The sequence below is a fragment of the Malaclemys terrapin genome, chromosome 4 (genome assembly GCF_027887155.1).
Source record: "Malaclemys terrapin pileata isolate rMalTer1 chromosome 4, rMalTer1.hap1, whole genome shotgun sequence".
Lineage (NCBI taxonomy): Eukaryota > Metazoa > Chordata > Testudines > Emydidae > Malaclemys > Malaclemys terrapin.
Genome location: NC_071508.1, coordinates 66,953,259 through 66,973,459, shown reverse-complemented (window position 1 = coordinate 66,973,459; position 20,201 = coordinate 66,953,259).

Here is a 20,201-nt window from a genome sequence, read left to right as displayed (position 1 = left end):
GCCCTGACAATATTTTTGCTTCTCTGGCTATATGACCAGCAGTAAAGAGTCTTACTGAATGGGAAATAAATACCTGCATGTCCTGTTAGCCACTTTTTTAACCTTCCTACAATTATCAAAACATCTCCCTGCTGCTATGGCTATGTCATTCACCAGTCTTCAGAGATTTTTATCTTGTCACTTTTTTTAAAAAATACTTTTAGCAGTAATTTGCATTCAGGATCCAGATTCTCATTCCTCCATCTCAGATTTCTTATTCTTTAGTGCACTACCGCCATAATGAAGAACAGAATATTAAGTGACTTTATGGACCAGCAGTTCTGATTCCACTGCTCTACAGCCAAAATGCTTCTGAAATAAATGTAGTAAACTTCACTAATTCTGGGTCACTGAGAACGAAAATGATGCTTAAAATTGTTGTTTGGCTCTAGTTTTCAAGATATGCTATTGGGTCAGTATATATGACCCTTGACTTGGGAACGGCGGAGGATAAGTGAGTTATAAAGGGAAGGGATCTCAATTTAAACCAGAAATGACTAAAATACATCTTGGACTGGATCTATGAATAAATCTATGACTGGGTTTGGACAGTACTTGCTTTTTAGGCAAAACAATGAACGATGCAATCTGAAGCTGGTATTGCATCATACATGATATGAATTGCATCATGTTATTCCTAGAAGTCATGGATGATGCAATCATAACGAAGCTTACATCACTCTGCTGAACAAATTGCCCTATATCCGCTCTAGAAATCATACAGTGTCGTGCTCTCTTATTTGTCAGTGTTTGATTTTGCAAAGGGACACATTTCTGTTTAGCCAAAGTGAGCAGAGATGCCTCGTACTTGTGTGAACAGTGCAGAGAACTTCTGCTAGGTTTGTGGTGAAGTGACTTTTGCATCACAAAAGCACAGTACAACCACTATGGTTAAGAAAGCCTATCACCTTTATTTTGGCTGCAAAACTGGAGATCAGGACAAGAGGTGGGCCCCACACATATGCTGCAACACTTGTGCAACAACTCTTCGCCAGTGGTTGAACAGGAAAAGGAAATCTATGCCTTTTGCAGTGCCAATGATTTGGAGAGAACCAACAGATCATACCAGCAATTGTTACTTCTGCATGGTGCCTCCAGTTGGGAAAGGTGTGTCAAAGAAGAAAAAGTGGACTGTGCATTATCCAAACATTCCCTCAGCTATACGCCCAGTACCCCACGGAGAAGGACTGCCGGCTCCTGATGCACCAGAATCATTCTCACTTGAGTCAGACGAGGAAGAGGATGAAACTTCTGGTCCTGAACCATTAATGTCACAGGACCCACATTTTCTCCCATCCTCCTCCTCTGAACCACACCTCATAACACAAGGTAAACTGAATGACCTTGTCAGGGATTTGGAACTATCCAAGAGTAAGGCAGAGCTGTTGGGCTCCAGACTACAGCAGTGGAATCTCCTGGCAGGTGATGTTAGGGTTTCCATGTTCCGTGACCGTCAAAAGGATCTTGTCCCATTCTTCTTCATGGAAGGTGATCTTGTAGCCTGCAACAACATGGATGCTGTGATGGCAGCCCTCAACATCATTCACGATCCAGATGAGTGGAGACTGTTCATTGATTCATCGAAGACGAGTCTTAAAGCTGTTTTACTGCATAATGGCAACGTTTTGCCATCAATTCCAGTTGGTCATGCAGTCCATATGAAGGAAACCTATGACAACAGGAAACAACTTTTGAGGTGCATAAACTATGACCAACATCAGTGGCAGCTTTGTGGCGATTTGAAGGTTGTTGCTCTCTTGCTTGGTCTGCAGACTGGATACACAAAGTACTGCTGTTTTCTCTGCGAATGGGATAGTCGTGCAAGAGATTCCCACTACATCAAGAAAGATTGGCCACTCCGACAGTCATTGGAGCCTGGGAGGAAAAGTGTTCAGCATCCACCACTTGTTGAATCAAGGAAGATTTTGTTACCATCCTTACACATCAAGCTGGGTCTGATGAAGAACTTTGTCAAGGCCATTGACAAAACACAAGCAGCTTTCAAGTATCTCCGTGGAAAATTTCCAAGGTTAAGTGAAGCTAAGATAAAGGAAGGTGTCTTTGTTGGTCCTCAGATTCGTGAACTTCTTCGAGATGATGCATTTGACCATGCACTGCATGGCAAGGAAAAGATGGCATGGAAAGCCTTCCAGTTAGTGGCAATAAAATTTCTCGGAAACAACAAGGCAAAGAACTACAGGTTGTTGGTGGAAAACCTCCTCAAGGCATACAAAAGCCTTGGTTGCAACATGTCACTAAAGATACATTTTTTGCACTCTCATCTAGATTTTCTTCCACCGAACTGCAGAGCAGTGAGCGACGAGCACGGCGAGCGATTTCACCAGGACAGTGCAACAATGGAGAAACGCTATCAGGGCAAATGGAGCCCATCAATGCTTGCAGACGATTGCTGGACAGTGACAAGAGATGCTCCATTTAATGAATACAAGAGACAAGCCAAGAAGCGCCGAGTAGACACTGAATAGAACTAAACTATGTACATAATAGTTTTTTGCCTTTTGTTTCATAATAAATTTTTTTATATAACACTTTGCTGATTTTTAAAGTGTTACATAAACAGGACAGGTGAAATATTATCATGTAAAGCAACCATAAACATATGAAAAGACCTAGGTTTACAATTCATGATTAAAACTCTACTATCTACACAATAGACATAGACATAAAATGTAAAATCTTAAATATCTTAGAAACAGTACCCAATCAGTTGTTTTAATTGTCATATTTGAATTCAGCACATCAAAATACATAATAAATAGTACATTTTATCTCTGAAGCAGATGACTTCTCAAAAATTGTAGACCAGTGTTCTTGAGGCAAGAAATACATCTTCCTCCACTGGCTTGTGAGGAGTCAGATTCCCCATGAGCAATTCTGAGTTTATTCTGCTATCACTAGAGATTGAGGTTGCTGGGAGCAGCAGATAGAAAAAGCAGAAGTAGCAACGGCAGAGTCCATGCAAGTCCTTGCTTTAGAGGGCAACATCCTGAGGAAGCGTTCTGGCTTTACTCTTGATAAATGTTACCTCGATGAAATTCAAGATTATGGCACTTTGTACATATTGTATGTAGTGCAAGTTACCTAAATAAACTACTCTCCACCACTGATCTGCACTTGTCCAGGATGAGCTGAAATTACTACTATCCCAAGGGTGAAGCTCGCAGGAGAGGCAGGGTTCTCTTGGTACCATATCTATAATGGATCCCTTAAAAAATGCATCTAAGCTTGAACTTGGCCACTATACTGTTTTACTGGTAATTGTGAATAGAGACAACCTTTAGCCCAATCAAGTGCTCTGATACCACTGTGAGAAATGTTACACATTTTTAAAGGCCTGAAAAAATTTCTCTGTTGTGATATTTGTACATATGTTTCAAGATGCATATTTAACAACTTCAATATAGTACACTGCTCTTCTACAGAATCTTCTATCTGAGGACCTCAAGGGACTTTACAAAAATTAACCAAGCTATGCTCTCCTTGAGGTGAGTAATCGATCTTCTGAGAACGTGACCTGCGCAGAGTCTCACTGTGCTTCAGTGGAAGAGTTGGAAATAGAAGTAGAACTTCCAGGTTGTAAATGCCTGCTCTAACGTCTAGACTGCACTGCAAGCATATTATTAATATGCAACATATTGTTAAAGTTCAGAAAGTGTAAGCTAGCATGTACTGTGTGGCATGGTACATATATAATATACATATGCGGCATTGATCAGGTCACATACAGACAGTACAAGGTTATTTGTATGGAATTGTGATGTGGATCACCCTCAATCTCTCCTATTGAAGTTGTTCTAATTAATTAAATGTTAATTGGGTTAGAGAGAATTAGAATGAGTCTATAGCCTAGTGTTTAGGGCACTCCACTTGAGATGTGGCTAATACCTGTTCAAATCCCTTCACCACCACCTCAGGAGGAGGGCTGGCTTGACCCGGGGGTCTCCTACATTATGGGTGACTATTTAACCACTAGGTAAAGGTTATGAAGGAGATATCCTCTTACCCCTAGCTCTAGCTGTTTTGTCAGCTTATGTGAGGGGTCTGACCTGGAAGTTGTGCTCAGAGGCTGCCTACCAGACTGGGCCCAATACATGACTTTGTCCACCAAATGCCTATCTTCCCTGGTTTGTGAATCACGCTGGGACTTAGGCAGGAGATAGTTGTGTGCATGCCAAAGGGAGGCAGCCATGCACATGTCCAGAGGCAGAAACAGATGCTTAAGGAACTTTTGCTGCAAAAGAATACTTGCCAAGTGAGATTAGGGGTCTAAAAATGTAACTTAGGCATCTAATTACCATTGTGACTCATACCTTTACTAAATAATAGAGACTTTGGTATATATGATCTGGTATGGTGAATCATTGGCTTCTTAATGCTTTACATAAGAGCAGTGTCTTATCTATGATAGCTGGTAGGATGCATCAGTAAAAAGTTACAGGGGATTATTATAATTGGTTGAAAAATGTATGGGGGGGATCAGAAATGTCATCAAACATTTTGTTTGTCTTAATTAAAATTTTGAGAAAGTTTAATCAAAATATTGAATGTTGAAATATTTCAACCAGCTATAGTTATTATGAAGACAAACTCATTAAAAATTAGATAATTCTTTCCACATCTCCTGTGAACCTGACACATGAAATGACATCATGTAATCACGCATTAAATACTAATAATGGAGATGGCCTCTATCAAAACTTTGGTTCCATCTGAAGCAGAATCTATATCAGAATTTTTGCAAATGACCCTTATATTATTGGTGCTTCATTCAAGAACCACACATCTAATCACCCCAAACCTGTATCTGAATGTTGTTGCTTCAGTTCATCTGTAATTAATTATTAATAATCTGTAGTAAAAGAATACATTCTATATTCTGATTAGATCAAAATCCAATTCTAAAGAGGAGCTAATGAATTTATCATTTCTACCTGGATGTTCCAACTAGCATTATACCAACTTTTGGAAGCTTGTTCCTAGTCATAGCCTCCCAACAAGTTTTATAATTGGGCATGTAGTAAGGATATGTCAAGTTATACCTGGGCTCAAAAAGTGCTTTAAACTATAATGATCTATTGATGCTGAGAAGTAAACTCCATTTTTTGTTTTTAAAATAGGCACCATCTCATCTAGAAATAATTGGATGCCACCTGCCAGTCACCAGATAGTAGCAAGTGTAGCATGTTTTTGTGTTTTTAACTGAAACTGACAACCTTGTAAATGGGCATATCTGCACCAAATGACTGGCAGGCAGCCGGCAGTGGGATGTTGGCTTTCATTTAAAGATCCATAAAGTACATATAAACCTAAATGATGTGTATTAGGGGCAGATGGCCTTCTCTTTATGTAACACAACTGGCAGCTTTTAGGTTGAGGAAATATTTGCTTATTTTCTTTATTTAAATTACATAGCACTTTGCTTTTAGTCCAAAAGTTTTGTCACTTTACCACCATTAAACAATTATTCTTTACAATAGAAGGGGTGAGGGATAGGGAGAAAGGTAAATATAACTCATGGTGCAGCTGGAATATCAGATAGAAGAAATAACTTGCCTGAGGTTATTGAGCAAGTTGGCAATCTAAATCCTAGGCTTCCAATTCAAACATTAACATGATGCACAGGCATGGAGCTACTTTATAGTCTTTTTCTCCAAAAGTGGTATTATCCTTCACCCTTTTCTAAATTGTTATAAGTATGTAGCATTAGTTTTTGCTCATGAAGAGTCGTGGGAATCTATATACGGTTATATTAGCTTTTGTCATCTACACAGCAGAAGTCTTGTTCTTCTTAGCTATATATATGTTGTACATTCTATTTTAAAAAAAAAAAATCCTATTTTTCCAGTTTCAAAAGTTGGCTCCCTATTCAATTTTCTGGTATTATTTAAAATACCAGAAAATTGAGTAGGGAGCCAACATTCGGAACTGGAAAACTAGAGGGTTTTTTCTTTTAATTACAATGTACAATCTATTTGATGGCTGAATCACTTTAAGTAGAAGTAAGGCTAAATTAGAACTTGACTGTGAACAAACTAAAATTTACTAGCAGTCTTTTGTAACATAACAGTATAATAAATTATCTATAATAGCAGATTTTGAGAGACAGTTTTGTGCCAAGAAATAACCAGAATTTTCACCTCCAGTGTTTTACAGTATATTGAGGGTGGGGAATCAAAGCTGAAAAGCATTCATTTAGCTTTTTTTCTTTTGATTTGCTCCATAAATAATGTAGGTGTAGTTTCATCAAAATCAGAGACTGAAAACTTTGTCTGCTATAATTTTTTTTTGTATTGTCATTTACAATGCTAATATTTTGATGGGCAAAATCTGCTCTTGTATAACATCAATGTAAATCTGGAGTCACTTCACTGTCTTCAGTGGTGCAAAAATTAGCCATTAGTCTTTCCAGCCAGGCTCACACCCAACATTACATGAAATAAGCAAACGCTAATAACCAAACTGAATTATAGAGCTGGCTGGAAATTTTTCAATTAAAAATGTAGTACTACTTTATTTGCAGTGTTGTGGTAACCATTGGAAATTTTTCATTGGAAATTGTTGATTTGTCAAAACTACAACTCTAAGCAAATATAACTTAAAAATATATATTATAGAGACAGTCTATAGTAAAACCTTGCCCACCATGCCAGAGTGGGTGAGGTAATATTTTTTATTGGGCCAACTTCTGTGATGAAAGAGGGAAACTATGGAGCTGATATAGTTAACCCACATTTAAGGAGAAATAGCCCATTAACACCCTGCAGTCATAGGACAAAAAGCAGGGGTGGGTGGGTTACTGGGTTAGATTGGATTTATGAGCTCTTAAAACGATCTCCTTATTAAGCACAATTACAAAAGTCTAGCAAAGTTACGAATTTAAGCTCCCCAGCTTGTCTTTTGAAGGTGTTGTGCAGGTTTCCTTCAAGAAGGACTGAGGGGTCAAATGTGGAGTAATTGTTTTTGTGAAAAGTGTTTACCCATGGGTAATAATTGTGTGTTTCTTATAACTTTTCAATGTACTTTTCCGCTGTTATGCCTGCTATTGCTTTTACTATCACTAGTGGGCAAACACTTTTAGCAAAACACCTCAAGAATGAAGAGCATATTGCCCAGGCCATTTTTGTTCCCTTTGTGCAAACCTGAATGTTTTCAGATAGTGAATTTCATAGTTGACATGCAAATATTTGTAAGCAACATTTTAAATTCTCATGACCGTCTGCATTGGCAATGCTTGCGTTTTCATCCAACTAAGTATCTGTTCCCATGTGTTTTATCTAAACAAGTACAACTCAGACTCCAGTGAATGTTTAATATACACGGAGAACTGTTTGCCATCATTTTTAGAATTAAAAAAACATAACCTCATTGAATAATTTTACATAATGATTACATTTGCGGAAGCAACGGTCTGTTCAAAACATACACCAGCAATAAGAGGCTATATTCACCATATAAACCATCTGTGAAATATTCATTCAGCAGTAGTTTCTAGCCCAGGTCATTCAGTTACAGAATGGAAGGCTTCTGAGTAAGGGGACAGAACTTAAAGTAGTGCAAAGCACTGAATCCAGGGAGGTAGGTTACTGGGCTGTTTTCTTGTGGTCTGACTTAGATGGATCATATTTTTCTTATCACTCCCTGTGGGGGAGAGAAGAAACTGAAGCAACTTTTGACTACCTGTGCTAATCCATCAAATACATAAGCATTATAGACCTACAGCACAATCTGTGGTAAAATGTTTTGTATCTGAACTTGGATATTTGGTCCTCAAAAATTACTCTTCAGACATTCCATGTTGGCAAAATGTCATGAGAGAAGGCCAATAGCATGGCCTGATCCTGTAGCATCGCCTTGTGCAATTCAAATTATCTTTGAAGGAATGTTTCATATGTGGATTGGTTCCAGGCTGAAGTTATTAAGGGGTTTGATCCTGCACCCATTGAAGTCCATGACAAAATTTCCATTGATTGCTATGTGCAAGATCAGAGGGCTCAATCCAACTCCCACAGAAATCAATGACTCTTTTCACTGACTTAGGTTGGATCAGGGCCTACACATTTTTTTTTCCTTTAACAAAAAAAAAATTAATATTCTCAAAAAAGAAACCAAAAGTGTCTTAATGACCCAAAACAGGCAAGTCCAAGGAACAGTTGCTGCCAGCATAGAACCATACTGTGATGAGAATATGAAGCTCCAGGAGATCCTTCCAAATAGGTGTTCTTCCCAGCAGGGATACAGTGCTGATACCCTTACTTTTTTTAAAAAAAGTATGTAGAACTGCATGGGAGGAGTTTGGCACAATCCTGACTCAACTCAAGTACTCACTTGAATAAGGACCACTTGCAAGAGTAAGCATTGCAGTATAGGCACTGTGTGGGTAGCCTTGTTGGGCTAATTACTGTGCAGTGGTGTACATGCCACCTGAAGTTTGCTACGTGGGGCAGATTAGAGGAAGAGAGGGAGTGCAGAACACAACATTTTTGTCTTTATGATATGAGACGAAATATTTTAGTTGAATGAATCAACTCTGGTCAGTTATTTTCAGATGACCGATTAAGGTTCCGAACATCCATCCTGAATTTTAGGGGTAACTTGCATGTTGGATAACTGGCCAGAGAGAAGTACAGTTTCATTTTAGCTGTTTCAATTGATTGGCAAGTATTTTAGCAGCTGAATGTTTCTGCTGCTTAATCACTCTAGACTGTGCATTAGGGAATTTCATCACACTATCTTCAACAAACTACTTTGGGAAGAGGAGCTGCTTACCATCTTGTTGTGTGTAGCAACTCTAAGAATAATCAATAACCAGATAGTGTTAAAGCCAATTAGAAAACATTAAATATCTTTTTAAAAGGAAAATACTATCACTGGTAAAGTGACAGTGTTTCTTCTCTTAAGAGGAGCACTATTGTTCGGAGGAGGTGGAAATCTATGTATATGATTGCATAATATTTTTTGAGTTGGAAGTTTTTAAAACATTAGCTTAGTGTAGTGATCTGTGTAGTGGGTATGCAGGATGAACAGGCAGTTCTCAGTCACATTTTAAACCTTACAATTTCTATTGTAACTGAGGCTGGGAATGTGTTGTATGAAATCAGGCATCCATACATCCAGTCATAAAATAACATACAGTATAACTTTTTTGTTTTTGTGTAAACTGTATCTTGCAAAACAAGTCTTTTTGTTTGTTTTTGGCCAGGCAATAAGATTTGTATATACAGTAAGTAATGTGATTAAAAACCACTTCAATATTATGTTGTTTATCAGAGGAATGTATTCAGTACAAAACCCAAATGCAGCAAAACTTTCAGGAATTCAGTCCTTTCTAGAGCGAATATCCTTCTAGGTGTGGGTTCATATGAACCATTTACGCGATACCACAGAGATGAGGACAGTACAAGTACATTCACAGGTGTTTGTAGGTCTGTGCATGTATAATTAATATATTTGATATATTGCCAGTATGTTTCCAAGAACAAACAAATGTAAATATGAAGTAGTTGACACACTTACCAAAACCTAGCATAGATCCTGAGATCTTCTGTGGAGAGCTGTAAGTGCTGTGCAGCATTTAAGATAAGGCTGTAGGACAGGTATTTAGGTTATGCCTGCCAATGCTAATTTTGCTAAGCTAGCAATATGCCCAAACCAATATTTCAGTGCATGCTCTAACGCTGGGAGTTTAAGGGGCCAAAAGGTAGTTGGGTGCCTAACTCCTTTAGGCTACTTTGAAAAATGCAAGCAGAAATGTTACTATCCAACAGTCATTGGCTGATGTATATTAAGTAAAATGCTTCTTCCCTTTACATATCGTGTGCTTTCATGATTGAACACCTCCGTGATGAGATTGGTAATATCTGTTGTCTCAATCCTAGGTGGTTACTGGCTGAAGGTTTAGCCTGTGAAAATTGCTTTAAGACAATACTTAACACAACTATTTTGCATGTTATATTTTCATCACCCAATTAACTTCTTTGGTTAAAGAAGGCACGACTAGCCCTTTTCACTATGTAGGAGAGCAGTTATGGATTTAAGGAGTAGATGGGTGGGCCTTTCTGGTAGCTTCACCTCTTCCTGGATGATTGAATATCTCAAGTTGGGAAACTTTTTTTTCTTGGGGCTTCCACTGAGCAGAAGTAAATATACAGAATTAACACTGTCCTATCTGTATATAGTATTGAATAGAGAGAGTAAATATTTTTGGTAAGTAAAAATAAGGGTTTTTTCCAAAAAAATTACCTTTTCTTATTCCAAAATTTTGAACAATGACAAAGCTTCAATTAAACGTTTTGATCATAAATAATTCTGATTTTCTTTGTATCTTGGAAAAAAAAGTTTGATCAAATTTTCAAATAAACATCATGCTCAGTTTGAAAAAAATTGTATAACTTTGTTATATAACTTGTATGGAAAACCTAGGAGATGTATAATCTCATACTTTAATCATATACATTTGAAGGATACGTGGCAGTGTTCCATCTTTAAAACTCATAGTTTTCTTCTTCATTTTATTTACCAGTTCATAAGAGTTATGAAGTGGTAAAGGCTGCAAGACCAGCAAAGCACTTAAGTGGTATGTGCTTAACGTTAATCATGTGAGCATTTGATGTCGAAGGAATTGCTCACATGCTTTAATTTCAAGCATGTTCCTAAGTGCTTTGATAGGTTCTTAATTTGTATGAGATATTAATAATTCTGTTTGAAGTTTTAATCTAAAGTCATCAAATTCATCTTGAGGGAGAAAATGTATTTATACATATCTCAGCCATGCAGGGTTAAATTGTGCCACAGAGCCAAAACCCTGAATTTGGGGGATCGTTGTGCAGAGCCATACCATACCAAGAGACAATCTGCTCTGCTTTGTGAGGAGGCCCACAAACTGTTAGACCCCTTTGAGGAATGTGACATATTACCCTAATCTACCTCACGGTTGGACAGCATTATTGACTAGAGTGTAGAGGAAGGAGTGATGGCTCCACCTATGCTCTTCCCCTCCCTCTCTTTGGTGTCATACCCCCTATGGGGAACATCTTAGCAGCAGCACTGTGCTCCTCTAAGTGCACCGTAGCAATTCTGGCAGCACTTAGACTGTGGAATGAAGAGGCAGCTACTTACTCTTGCTCCCACATGCATTGGGCACCGATGTAGAAGCCAAACAGAATCTAGCTCACTGTAATTATCATTGCTCAGCATAGCAGAACAATCATTAAATTAGTAGACTGACTCCAATATCTAATAAAAGAATCTGTTGGATCAATATCCGATTTTTATTAAAAGGTTGAGAAGGCCAATTATCCAGACTAAGACTGTTTTATTTATTTTTAGTGTGCAAAGTGACACAGATTTTTGCATGGGGTCAAATATCCGAGGGGTAGCCGTTTTAGTCTGGATCTGTAAAAAATGACAGAGTCCTGTGGCACCTTATAGACTAACAGAAGTATTGGAGCATAAGCTTTCGTGGGTGAGTACAATAAGGTGCCACAGGACTCTTTGTCGCTTTTTACAGATTTTTGCATTACCCTCATAACAATAGGGCTGCCTTTTTTTTTAAACTACATCTTGGCTAGAAACCAAGATAGAAACACAAAAGCTATGAACAGCAAATTCTGACTGAGGCAGAAATTTTAGAAATATATATAATATTTAATAGCGCTACTTATTTCCCCTCACAGAAACACCTGCTGCTATTCATATGAAGATACAAATTATATATTTATGGTATGAGCAGAAGAAATATTTGTATTGCAAGTAGTGCCTAATAGTCCAAGACATAGACCAGGAGCCCATTGTACTAGGCAGAATGAATGAACATAGATCAAATGATGGTCCCTTTCCCAAAAAACTTGTGGTCCAATTAGACAAGATACAACAGGTACAGTCAGACAAGGTACAGTTGGGTGAAAGCACAAGGAAACAATGGGGCAATGCTCTGCAGCATGATTGGCAACTGCTTCAGTACACTAGCTGTCTTACCATATGTACAAAAAGTCCCAGCAACTTGACAATCATGGCAGAGGAGGGATTTCGAAGAAGAGGATGATGTAACTATGTGAATATTTATGGGGAACTCCTGCCATCCATGGTAGAATGCATGTCAGTGCTATTTACAAAACTTAACTCGGCAGAGAAGGCTGGCATCAGTGGCAGGAAAGGTGGGAATCTGTATCTCCATGAGCGGGTGGAGGGAAGGATGGGAATAACACTTGAAGTGAAGACTGGTGTGATTTATTAGATACAGTAGATGTATTTGAATTTTAAGTGTGGAACCAAAAGTTTTTGGATATTTGGAAGGAAGGATCAAACTCTTGCAAAGATTATAAAAATGATAAAAGCCATAGTGGGTCTGATCCAGAGCCTATTGAACTTTCTCTTCCCTCTTATTCTTATAGAACCCGTATAATGGCTATTGAGTTGCTCTTACATCCACCCACCCACCCACCCACATTCTGGAGATATTAGACAGCTATTCTTTCATACACTATCAGATTTTTTGTAAAATGTTACAACATGTCTCTGTAATGAGGTGGAGTGGCTTCCTACTGAGCCAGAGGGGGAGGGAGCACTCTGTGAACCCTGGTGGGCAGAGCCAGGCCATGCTTGCCCCTCTCACCAGAAGTCAGAGGGCAGCACAGGAAGTATAAAGGGCAGGTTCTGGGGCTCAGTTGGGCTGCAGACCCTGAAGGAGACAGGTGCCTTCTGCCTGCTCTGGTCAGAGCTTTTGGAGCCACCCACTAACCCAGGCACCAAGGAGCCTCTGGGACTGCCTCTGGCCTTCTACCCAGACAAACCGGAGGACACACTAAGGATCTAGGTCCCCAATGTAACCCACCCACCCCTGCTTTTTGTCCTATGACTGCAGGGTGTTAATCGGTCATTTCTCCTTAAATTCAGACTCTCTTGCTGCTTGGCCCTGAGTACAGGTTGGAGCCATAGACACTTGGCTGCCCTGACAAAGGGCTTGGACTCACAGCTGTTTGCTCCTTTGCCCTGATTGTGGGCTAGAGACCCTAACCGAAAACCCCTCTGCCAGGACTGCTGGCCAGAGACACAGGCTGTGGATTCCCTGACTGTGGGTGATGCCCAGCAATGTAGTGAGGTAGAGTGACTGCCCAATGACCTGGGGGGTGGGGGGGAGACCACTGCTAATCCACTACAGTCCCATGGTACCTTGAAGCAAAAAAACCAGTTACTAAAAAGTTTCATATCCATTTGAAATCCTAACAGATCAATAAACTTTTGGACAGAAACATATTTGAAGCAGAAAATATTTTAATAACTACACTGACTGTTAATCTTCATCAGTTGTAGAATTGCAACTTCACAAAACCTTTGATTTGCTGATGACTTTGAATTAATTTAGTGAGATGGGACAGTTATGTAGACGGCTGACTCGATTAATCATAAAGTTTTTGGAAATGGTTAACTTCTTTGCTTTAGATGTCTGAGACTGTATGTTCTCAAGTCCTTTTGTACCTAAGTAATGAAGAAGAAATTAAAGAAAAAAAGTATTCAAACTGAAGCTTGATGACAAATGTACTGTGCTTCATATAACTATGAAGCAAATATTCTTAATATCAGAATCTACAATCCCTTTAAAAATTGTAGTCTGAAACAGATGAATCAATAAAAAGCAAGAATGTTCACATTCATCTTTTTCAAGCTCACTTATTCTCCACGAGAGGCTAAAAGAAAGCTTTTAAAGGAAAAAAATTGAGGTAAGGATTTTGAAAGATCATTAATCATTTGGCTAGTTCGTGGCTTCTACATGAAATGAATGTGGTCTTCGTCCAGTTCCTAGTGGACTGGTATCTACATAACACACAATCGTGATTAATTGATGCACTTGTTGACACTGTTTCCATTTTAGGCAGCAGAGGGGCCAAGGATTAAATGGGAGATGTACATTGTGTGACGGGGCAAGGCCAGATGGCTATAGTAAAGTAGTGGGAGAAAGATATATCAGCCACAGGCTAAGCATATCCCATACCAAGATAAGCAAATGGCAGCTGTTTCAGGTCAATTAAGACACCTGGGGCCAATTAAGATCTTTCCAGAAGGCAGGGAGGACAGTTAGGTTGATTGGGACACCTGAAGCCAATCAGGGGCTGGCTGAAACTAGTTAAAAGCCTCCCAGTTAGTCAGATGGGCGCATGTGTCAGGAGCTGTAGGAGGAATCTACGCTGTTGGAGAGACTGAGCAGTACAAACCATATCAGGCACAAGGAAGGAAGCCCTGAGGTAAGGGGGAAGTGGATCTTGAGGAAGTGGGGGATGCTGGGGGAAACGGGCCCAGGGAATTGTACACATCTGTTTCTAAAAAGTCAGCTACCGTAGCGGATACTATTAGGGTCCCTGGGCTGAAGCCCAGAGTAGAGGGTGGGCCCAGGCTCCTCCTTTGCCTCCTGATTAATCACGGAGACTGGGAGACAACAGACACTGCAAGGGAGGATAGCTTCTCCTCACCACATCTGCTGGCCTATGATGAAAATGGCTTAGTAGGCTGTGACCCTTGCCTCTAGAGTGAGAAGGGCTATGTGAAGGGTTAGTGAGCCTCTGAGGCTAGCGAAATCTGCCAGAAAATGTGGGACCCACAGAGACAAGGACAGAGCTTTATCACAATAGACTTAGAAACTTAGGGTATGTCTACACTACGAAATTAGATCGAATTTATAGAAGCCGGTTTTATAGAAATCGGTTGTATACAGCCGATTGTGTGTGTCCCCACATAAAATGCTCTAAGTGCTCTAGTCGGTGGACCGCGTCCACAGTACCGAGGCTAGCGTTGACTTCCGAAGCATTGCACTATGGATAGCTATCCCACAGTTCCCGCAGTCTCCGCCGCCCATTGGAATTCTGGGTTGAGATCCCAATGCCTGAATGATACAAAACAATGTTGTGGGGGGTTCTGGGTACATGTCGTCAGGCCCCTCCCCCTCCATCAGAGCACCGGCAGACAATAGATTCGCGCCTTTTTACCTAGGTTACCTGTGCAGTCAACATACCATGGCAAGCATGGAGCCCGCTCAGATCAGCTCACCGTCACCATATGTCATCTGGGTGCCGGCAGACGTGGTACTGCATTGCTACACAGCAGCAGCAGCTTACTGCCTTTTGGCGGTAGATGGTGCAGCATGACTGGTAGCCGTGGGGCTGGCAGCCGTAGGGCTGCATTGCACCAGCCCCTTGCCTTTTGGTAGAAGATGGTATATTACGATTGGTATCCGTCGTCATCGTACTGCAGTGGCTGTCAATCATGGGCACCTGGGCAGACATGCAACTGTCTCGATGATGATGGCTATCAGTCGTAGTATGCTATTTTCTACCAATCGCCCAGTATTTTCTGCTAAGCACCCAGAAGAGGCCGAGGGCAATCTGGGTGCTGGCAGACGTGGGGCTGCATTGCTACACAGCAGCAGCCCCTTACCTTTTGGCAGAAGATGGTATATTATGACTGGTATCCATTCTCGTCGTACTGCAGTGGCTATCAGTCATGCTGCACCGTTGGCTGCCAGCTTAAGATGTAAAAAATAGATTTGTTCTGTATTCATTTGCTTCCCCTCCCGCCATGAAATCAACGGCCTGCTAAACCCAGGGTTTTGAGTTTAATCTTTGGGGGGGGGGCATTCTGTGTGACAGTTGTTTGTGTTCCTCCCTGATGCACAGCCACCTTTCTTGATTTTAATTCCCTGTACCTGTACGCCATGTCGTCACTTGGCCCTCCCTCCCTCCCCTGGTCCGTCAGATACTAGTTTTGTGCCTTTTTTCAGACCAGCCGCCATAGCTAGCACTGGGATCATGGAGCCCGCTCAGATCACCGCGGCAATTATGAGCACTATGAACACCACGCGTATTGTCCTGGAGTATATGCAGAGCCAGGACATGCCAAAGCGAAACCCGGACCAGCCGAGGAGGGGATTGCAGCGCGGCGACGAGAGTACGGGAAAGGTACATGATGCTCGCGTCTTCAGGCACTCTGCTCTGTTTCGAAAGCTGGAGGAAGGGACTTTCTTCCCGGACTAGAAAATAACCATTGGGGATGTGGAAAGGCCTATCGTGATCCTTGGGGACCCAGCTTACCCCTTAATGCCATGGCTCATGAAGCCGTACACAGGCAGCCTGGACAGGAATCAGGACCTGTTCAACTACAGGCTGAGCAAGTGCCGAATGGTGGTGGAATGTGCATTTGGAGGTTTAAAAGCACGCTGGCGCAGCTTATTGACTCGCTCAGACCTCAGCGAAAAGAATATCCCCATTGTTATTGCTGCTTGCTGTGCGCTCCACAATATCTGTGAGAGTAAGGGGGAGACATTTATGGCAGGGTGGGAGGAGGGAAGGAAAAGGACACACTGCAGGGAGGTAGCCCGGGATGGGTGTGGGAGGAGGGAAGGAAAAGGACACATTGCAGTTTAAAACTTTAAAACTTTAACTCTTATTGAAGGCCAGCCTTCTGATGCTCGGGCAATCATCTGGGGTGGAGTGACTGGGTGGCCGGAGGCCCCCCACCGTGTTCTTGGGCATCTGGGTGAGGAGGCTATTGAACTTGGGGAGGAGGGCTGTTGGTTACACAGGGGCTGTAGCGGCAGTCTCTGCTCCTGCTGCCTTTCCTGCAGCTCAACCATACGCTGGAGCATATCAGTTTGATGCTCCAGCAGTCGGAGCATTGACTCTTACCTTCTGTCTGCAAGCCGATGCCACCTATCCTCTTCAGCCCGCAACTTGCTCTGTTCATCCCGCGATTCAGCCCGCCACCTCTCCTCTCGTTCATATTGTGTTTTTCTGAAGTCTGACATTGACTGCCTCCACGCATTCTGCTGTGCTCTTTCAGCGTGGGAGGACATTTGGAGCTCTGTGAACATATCGTCCCGCGTCCTCCGTTTTCTCTTTCTATCTTCACTAACCTTTGTGAAGGAGAAACATTTGCAGCTGGTGGGGGAGAAGGGAGAGGTAGTTAAAGACACATTTTAGAGAACAATGGGTACACTCTTTCAGGTTAAATTTTGCTGTTCACATTACACAGCACATGTGCTTTCGTTACAAGGTCGCATTTTTCCTCTTATAGTGAGGGCCTTGATTTGAAAAGACTTATGAATTTTACTTCAATTTTATAAAAGTGTGTGTGTGTGTGTTTGGGGGAGGAGGGAAATGATACAAAATGTTTCATTCAGTCTAAAATAAAACACTCATTAGACTTGAAACATTTTTTTTGGTTCATCTAGTGACTCAAAAAGTCAGTTGTTAGCATAGCTCTATTTAGGATCCTAACTTTAAGTACTCCTTTTCATTTTATCTTTTTCCCTAGATATCACTGTTCATTAAACAGTAGGCTTATTGAAATGTTAGTAAGGGGAAAATCAATGGAGTTACACTGATGTAACAGACTGGAAAATCTGGTGTGAAATATTTGAGTGTGTTTTTCTGTTTAAGCCATTTTCTGAAGCTGAATATGAACTTTTTCTATAGGATATGAATCACTGCTATCCACTTCTCCTCATTCTCATTAGAGTCTTTTCACATGCATATGAAGCCAGGATGTTTAGCTGGGTTTCTAGCCAACTAGAGACCAGGAAGGTGGTGGAGTTCTTGGTTTTTGTTTTCCCCCTGCCTTCTGACAGGTCCATCACAAAGATTTCCCTGCATTATCTGTACAGCAAGACTCTTAATAAGTATGACCTATCCAAAATAATTTTAATTTATTATTTGACTACTTTGTGTTTACAGTGCTTTCTCCACATTGTGCCAATCTCAGCTTGAAAAATGAATAGCTACACATTTATATTTAATACAATGTAGTGTAATTTGTTTAATTATATATACAAAGCTAGCATGGAACATATGAACCTGTTAGAAATAAACAAGCAATGACTTTCATTGGAACTTTCAGTAGACAAGGCATTGTCTAATAAAAGGAGAATATTATTAATAAAATAAGGTCTCAACTGGCTCACAGATCAAATATAAAATTCTTCAGATGTATGCATCAGCTTAACTCCAACCTGTTTTATGGCTTTTTAATCTTAATATATTAATTGGAAAGGATGTGCTGATTGCTATAATAATTTTTAAAAAACTTTTTCACGCTTTTTTTTAATATTGCCTTAAAACCAATTTGCATATTTAAAATGCATGGACTGGTTACAGAAACCCACATTAGTCTAGAAACAAGAATGAATCAATTCTGCTGTTCTTTGATGGAAGAGTTATTGCTCTACTCAGGAGCCATGATTTAAATTTTTGAAATGGCAAGAGTTACCTCATGAAATTAAAGCATCCATGGATATAGCATTACTTGCAATTTATCACTCAGTTGCTGATGTATCAGGTCAGATTTTGTTGGTGTAAACAAGAATTCCATGAAACTGATCAGTTGTACTGTGACTGATAATAAACAAGAAATCAGCCAGGTCCAGATATTCCAACATCTCAAAGTTTGGGGATGTTTAGCCACTTACAAAGATTTTTATAAGAGTACATTGAAAAAAATGGATCCTAATACGTGTTAAGATTTGTGAGTATTACCTTTTTCAGTGGTAGCCAGTGTTAGGTATTTGAGATGGTCCAGTTTCCTGTTTTGGGGAGATTGATGACCCAGATCCTGTGGTGTGGCCACTTCATTCAACCCTGTGGCTGTAGATTTTGGGCATAGAACTGGTGTAACTGAGTGAGCCTCCTGGGACTAATGTAGTGAGCCCTCTGATATTGCGGAGTCCTATACCACTTACCCCCCCACACACCACATTCCATGCTATTGTTGTATGGGGTATGGCTAGGATACCCCTCTGCCCAGTTGATCCCTGATTGTTCTTGGGATAATTGACAGGTGTGTAAATTAGAGTAGCACTCTGACTGCTCTAAATTATGCTAAGGCAGCAGGACACAGCTGACTCCACCTCAGGATCCGAAGAGCATCTTTTGCACATACACCTAAGCTGTGCTGTGTGCTTCTCAGTCATAGCAGTATTTAACCATGTTTACAAAAATGGATAAGGCAGAAGATATTCTTTATCTGGACTCTCTAGATCAGAAATTAGCCAAGAGAGAAAATAAATTAAGGATAATTGGTCAGTTACAGTATGGCAAAAGGTTAAAAGTTGGATCAGCCAAGGTTCTGTCCTAGGACCAACAGTGTTTGATATGTTGGGATTTTGTGGTTCCCAATGAGTCAGATGCTGGGCAGAATCAAGGGACTTCAATTCAATGCGATTCGATTCAACAAGGCTTTATTCAATGTGCACCAAGGGAGAGCCCTGGTACAAAAATCAGGCAGAGTCCCTCCAGCAAGGAGCCCCTCCCATTGCTATTTTTATAGCACATGGCACTTGCATAACAAGTTTCATATCCCAAACCTTTAACCAATCATATTTAACCTTTCCATATATGGATTTGTTCATCACATGCTTATACTTCTCCACTCCACATGTTGAGCTCATCCTCTCTCCCCCTGGCCTTCTCTAGAATGTTCCTAGGGTGGTGAGCCACAGCATGCTTCTTTATGCACAAGCACCCTGCAAACCACATTTTATCCAAAATGAACACAAGCATACCCTTCAGATGCAAAATTGGTAGATTATAGAAAATTATTCATTAGTCAAGAATAGAGAAGACTGATGAATTCCAGAATGACTTAAAGCAGGTGAATTGCCACATGATGGAACATAAAATGTAATGTTGACAAATGCAAGGAACATCTATCAGAAGGAATCATGTGAACTACTCATACATGTTGCTGTGTTCTAAACTAACTATGACTGATTTAGGAAAAAGCTTTGGTTGTCAGCAAACATACATTTTCAGTCTGCAACAGCAGTCAAAAGGGCAACCCAAATATTGTGATGAATATAAGGAATAAATTAGAAAATGATGCTGAAAATATTATAATTGTATTACATAAATAGATGACACATTTGAGGTGTATAAAATAACAAAAAGGATAGAGTGGATAATTCAGTGTTCCTATTTACATTCCTCCCCAACCCCAAAAAAGACCAAAAGGAAATTGAAAGGCAAGTAATTTAAAACAGATAAGAGTAATTCTTTTAATACAGTGTATTAACAACATGAGGAACTCATTCCAACAAAATATCATTGAGGCCAAGGGCTTGGAAAGAATCAAAATGATTATGCATTTATATGAATGAGAGTATC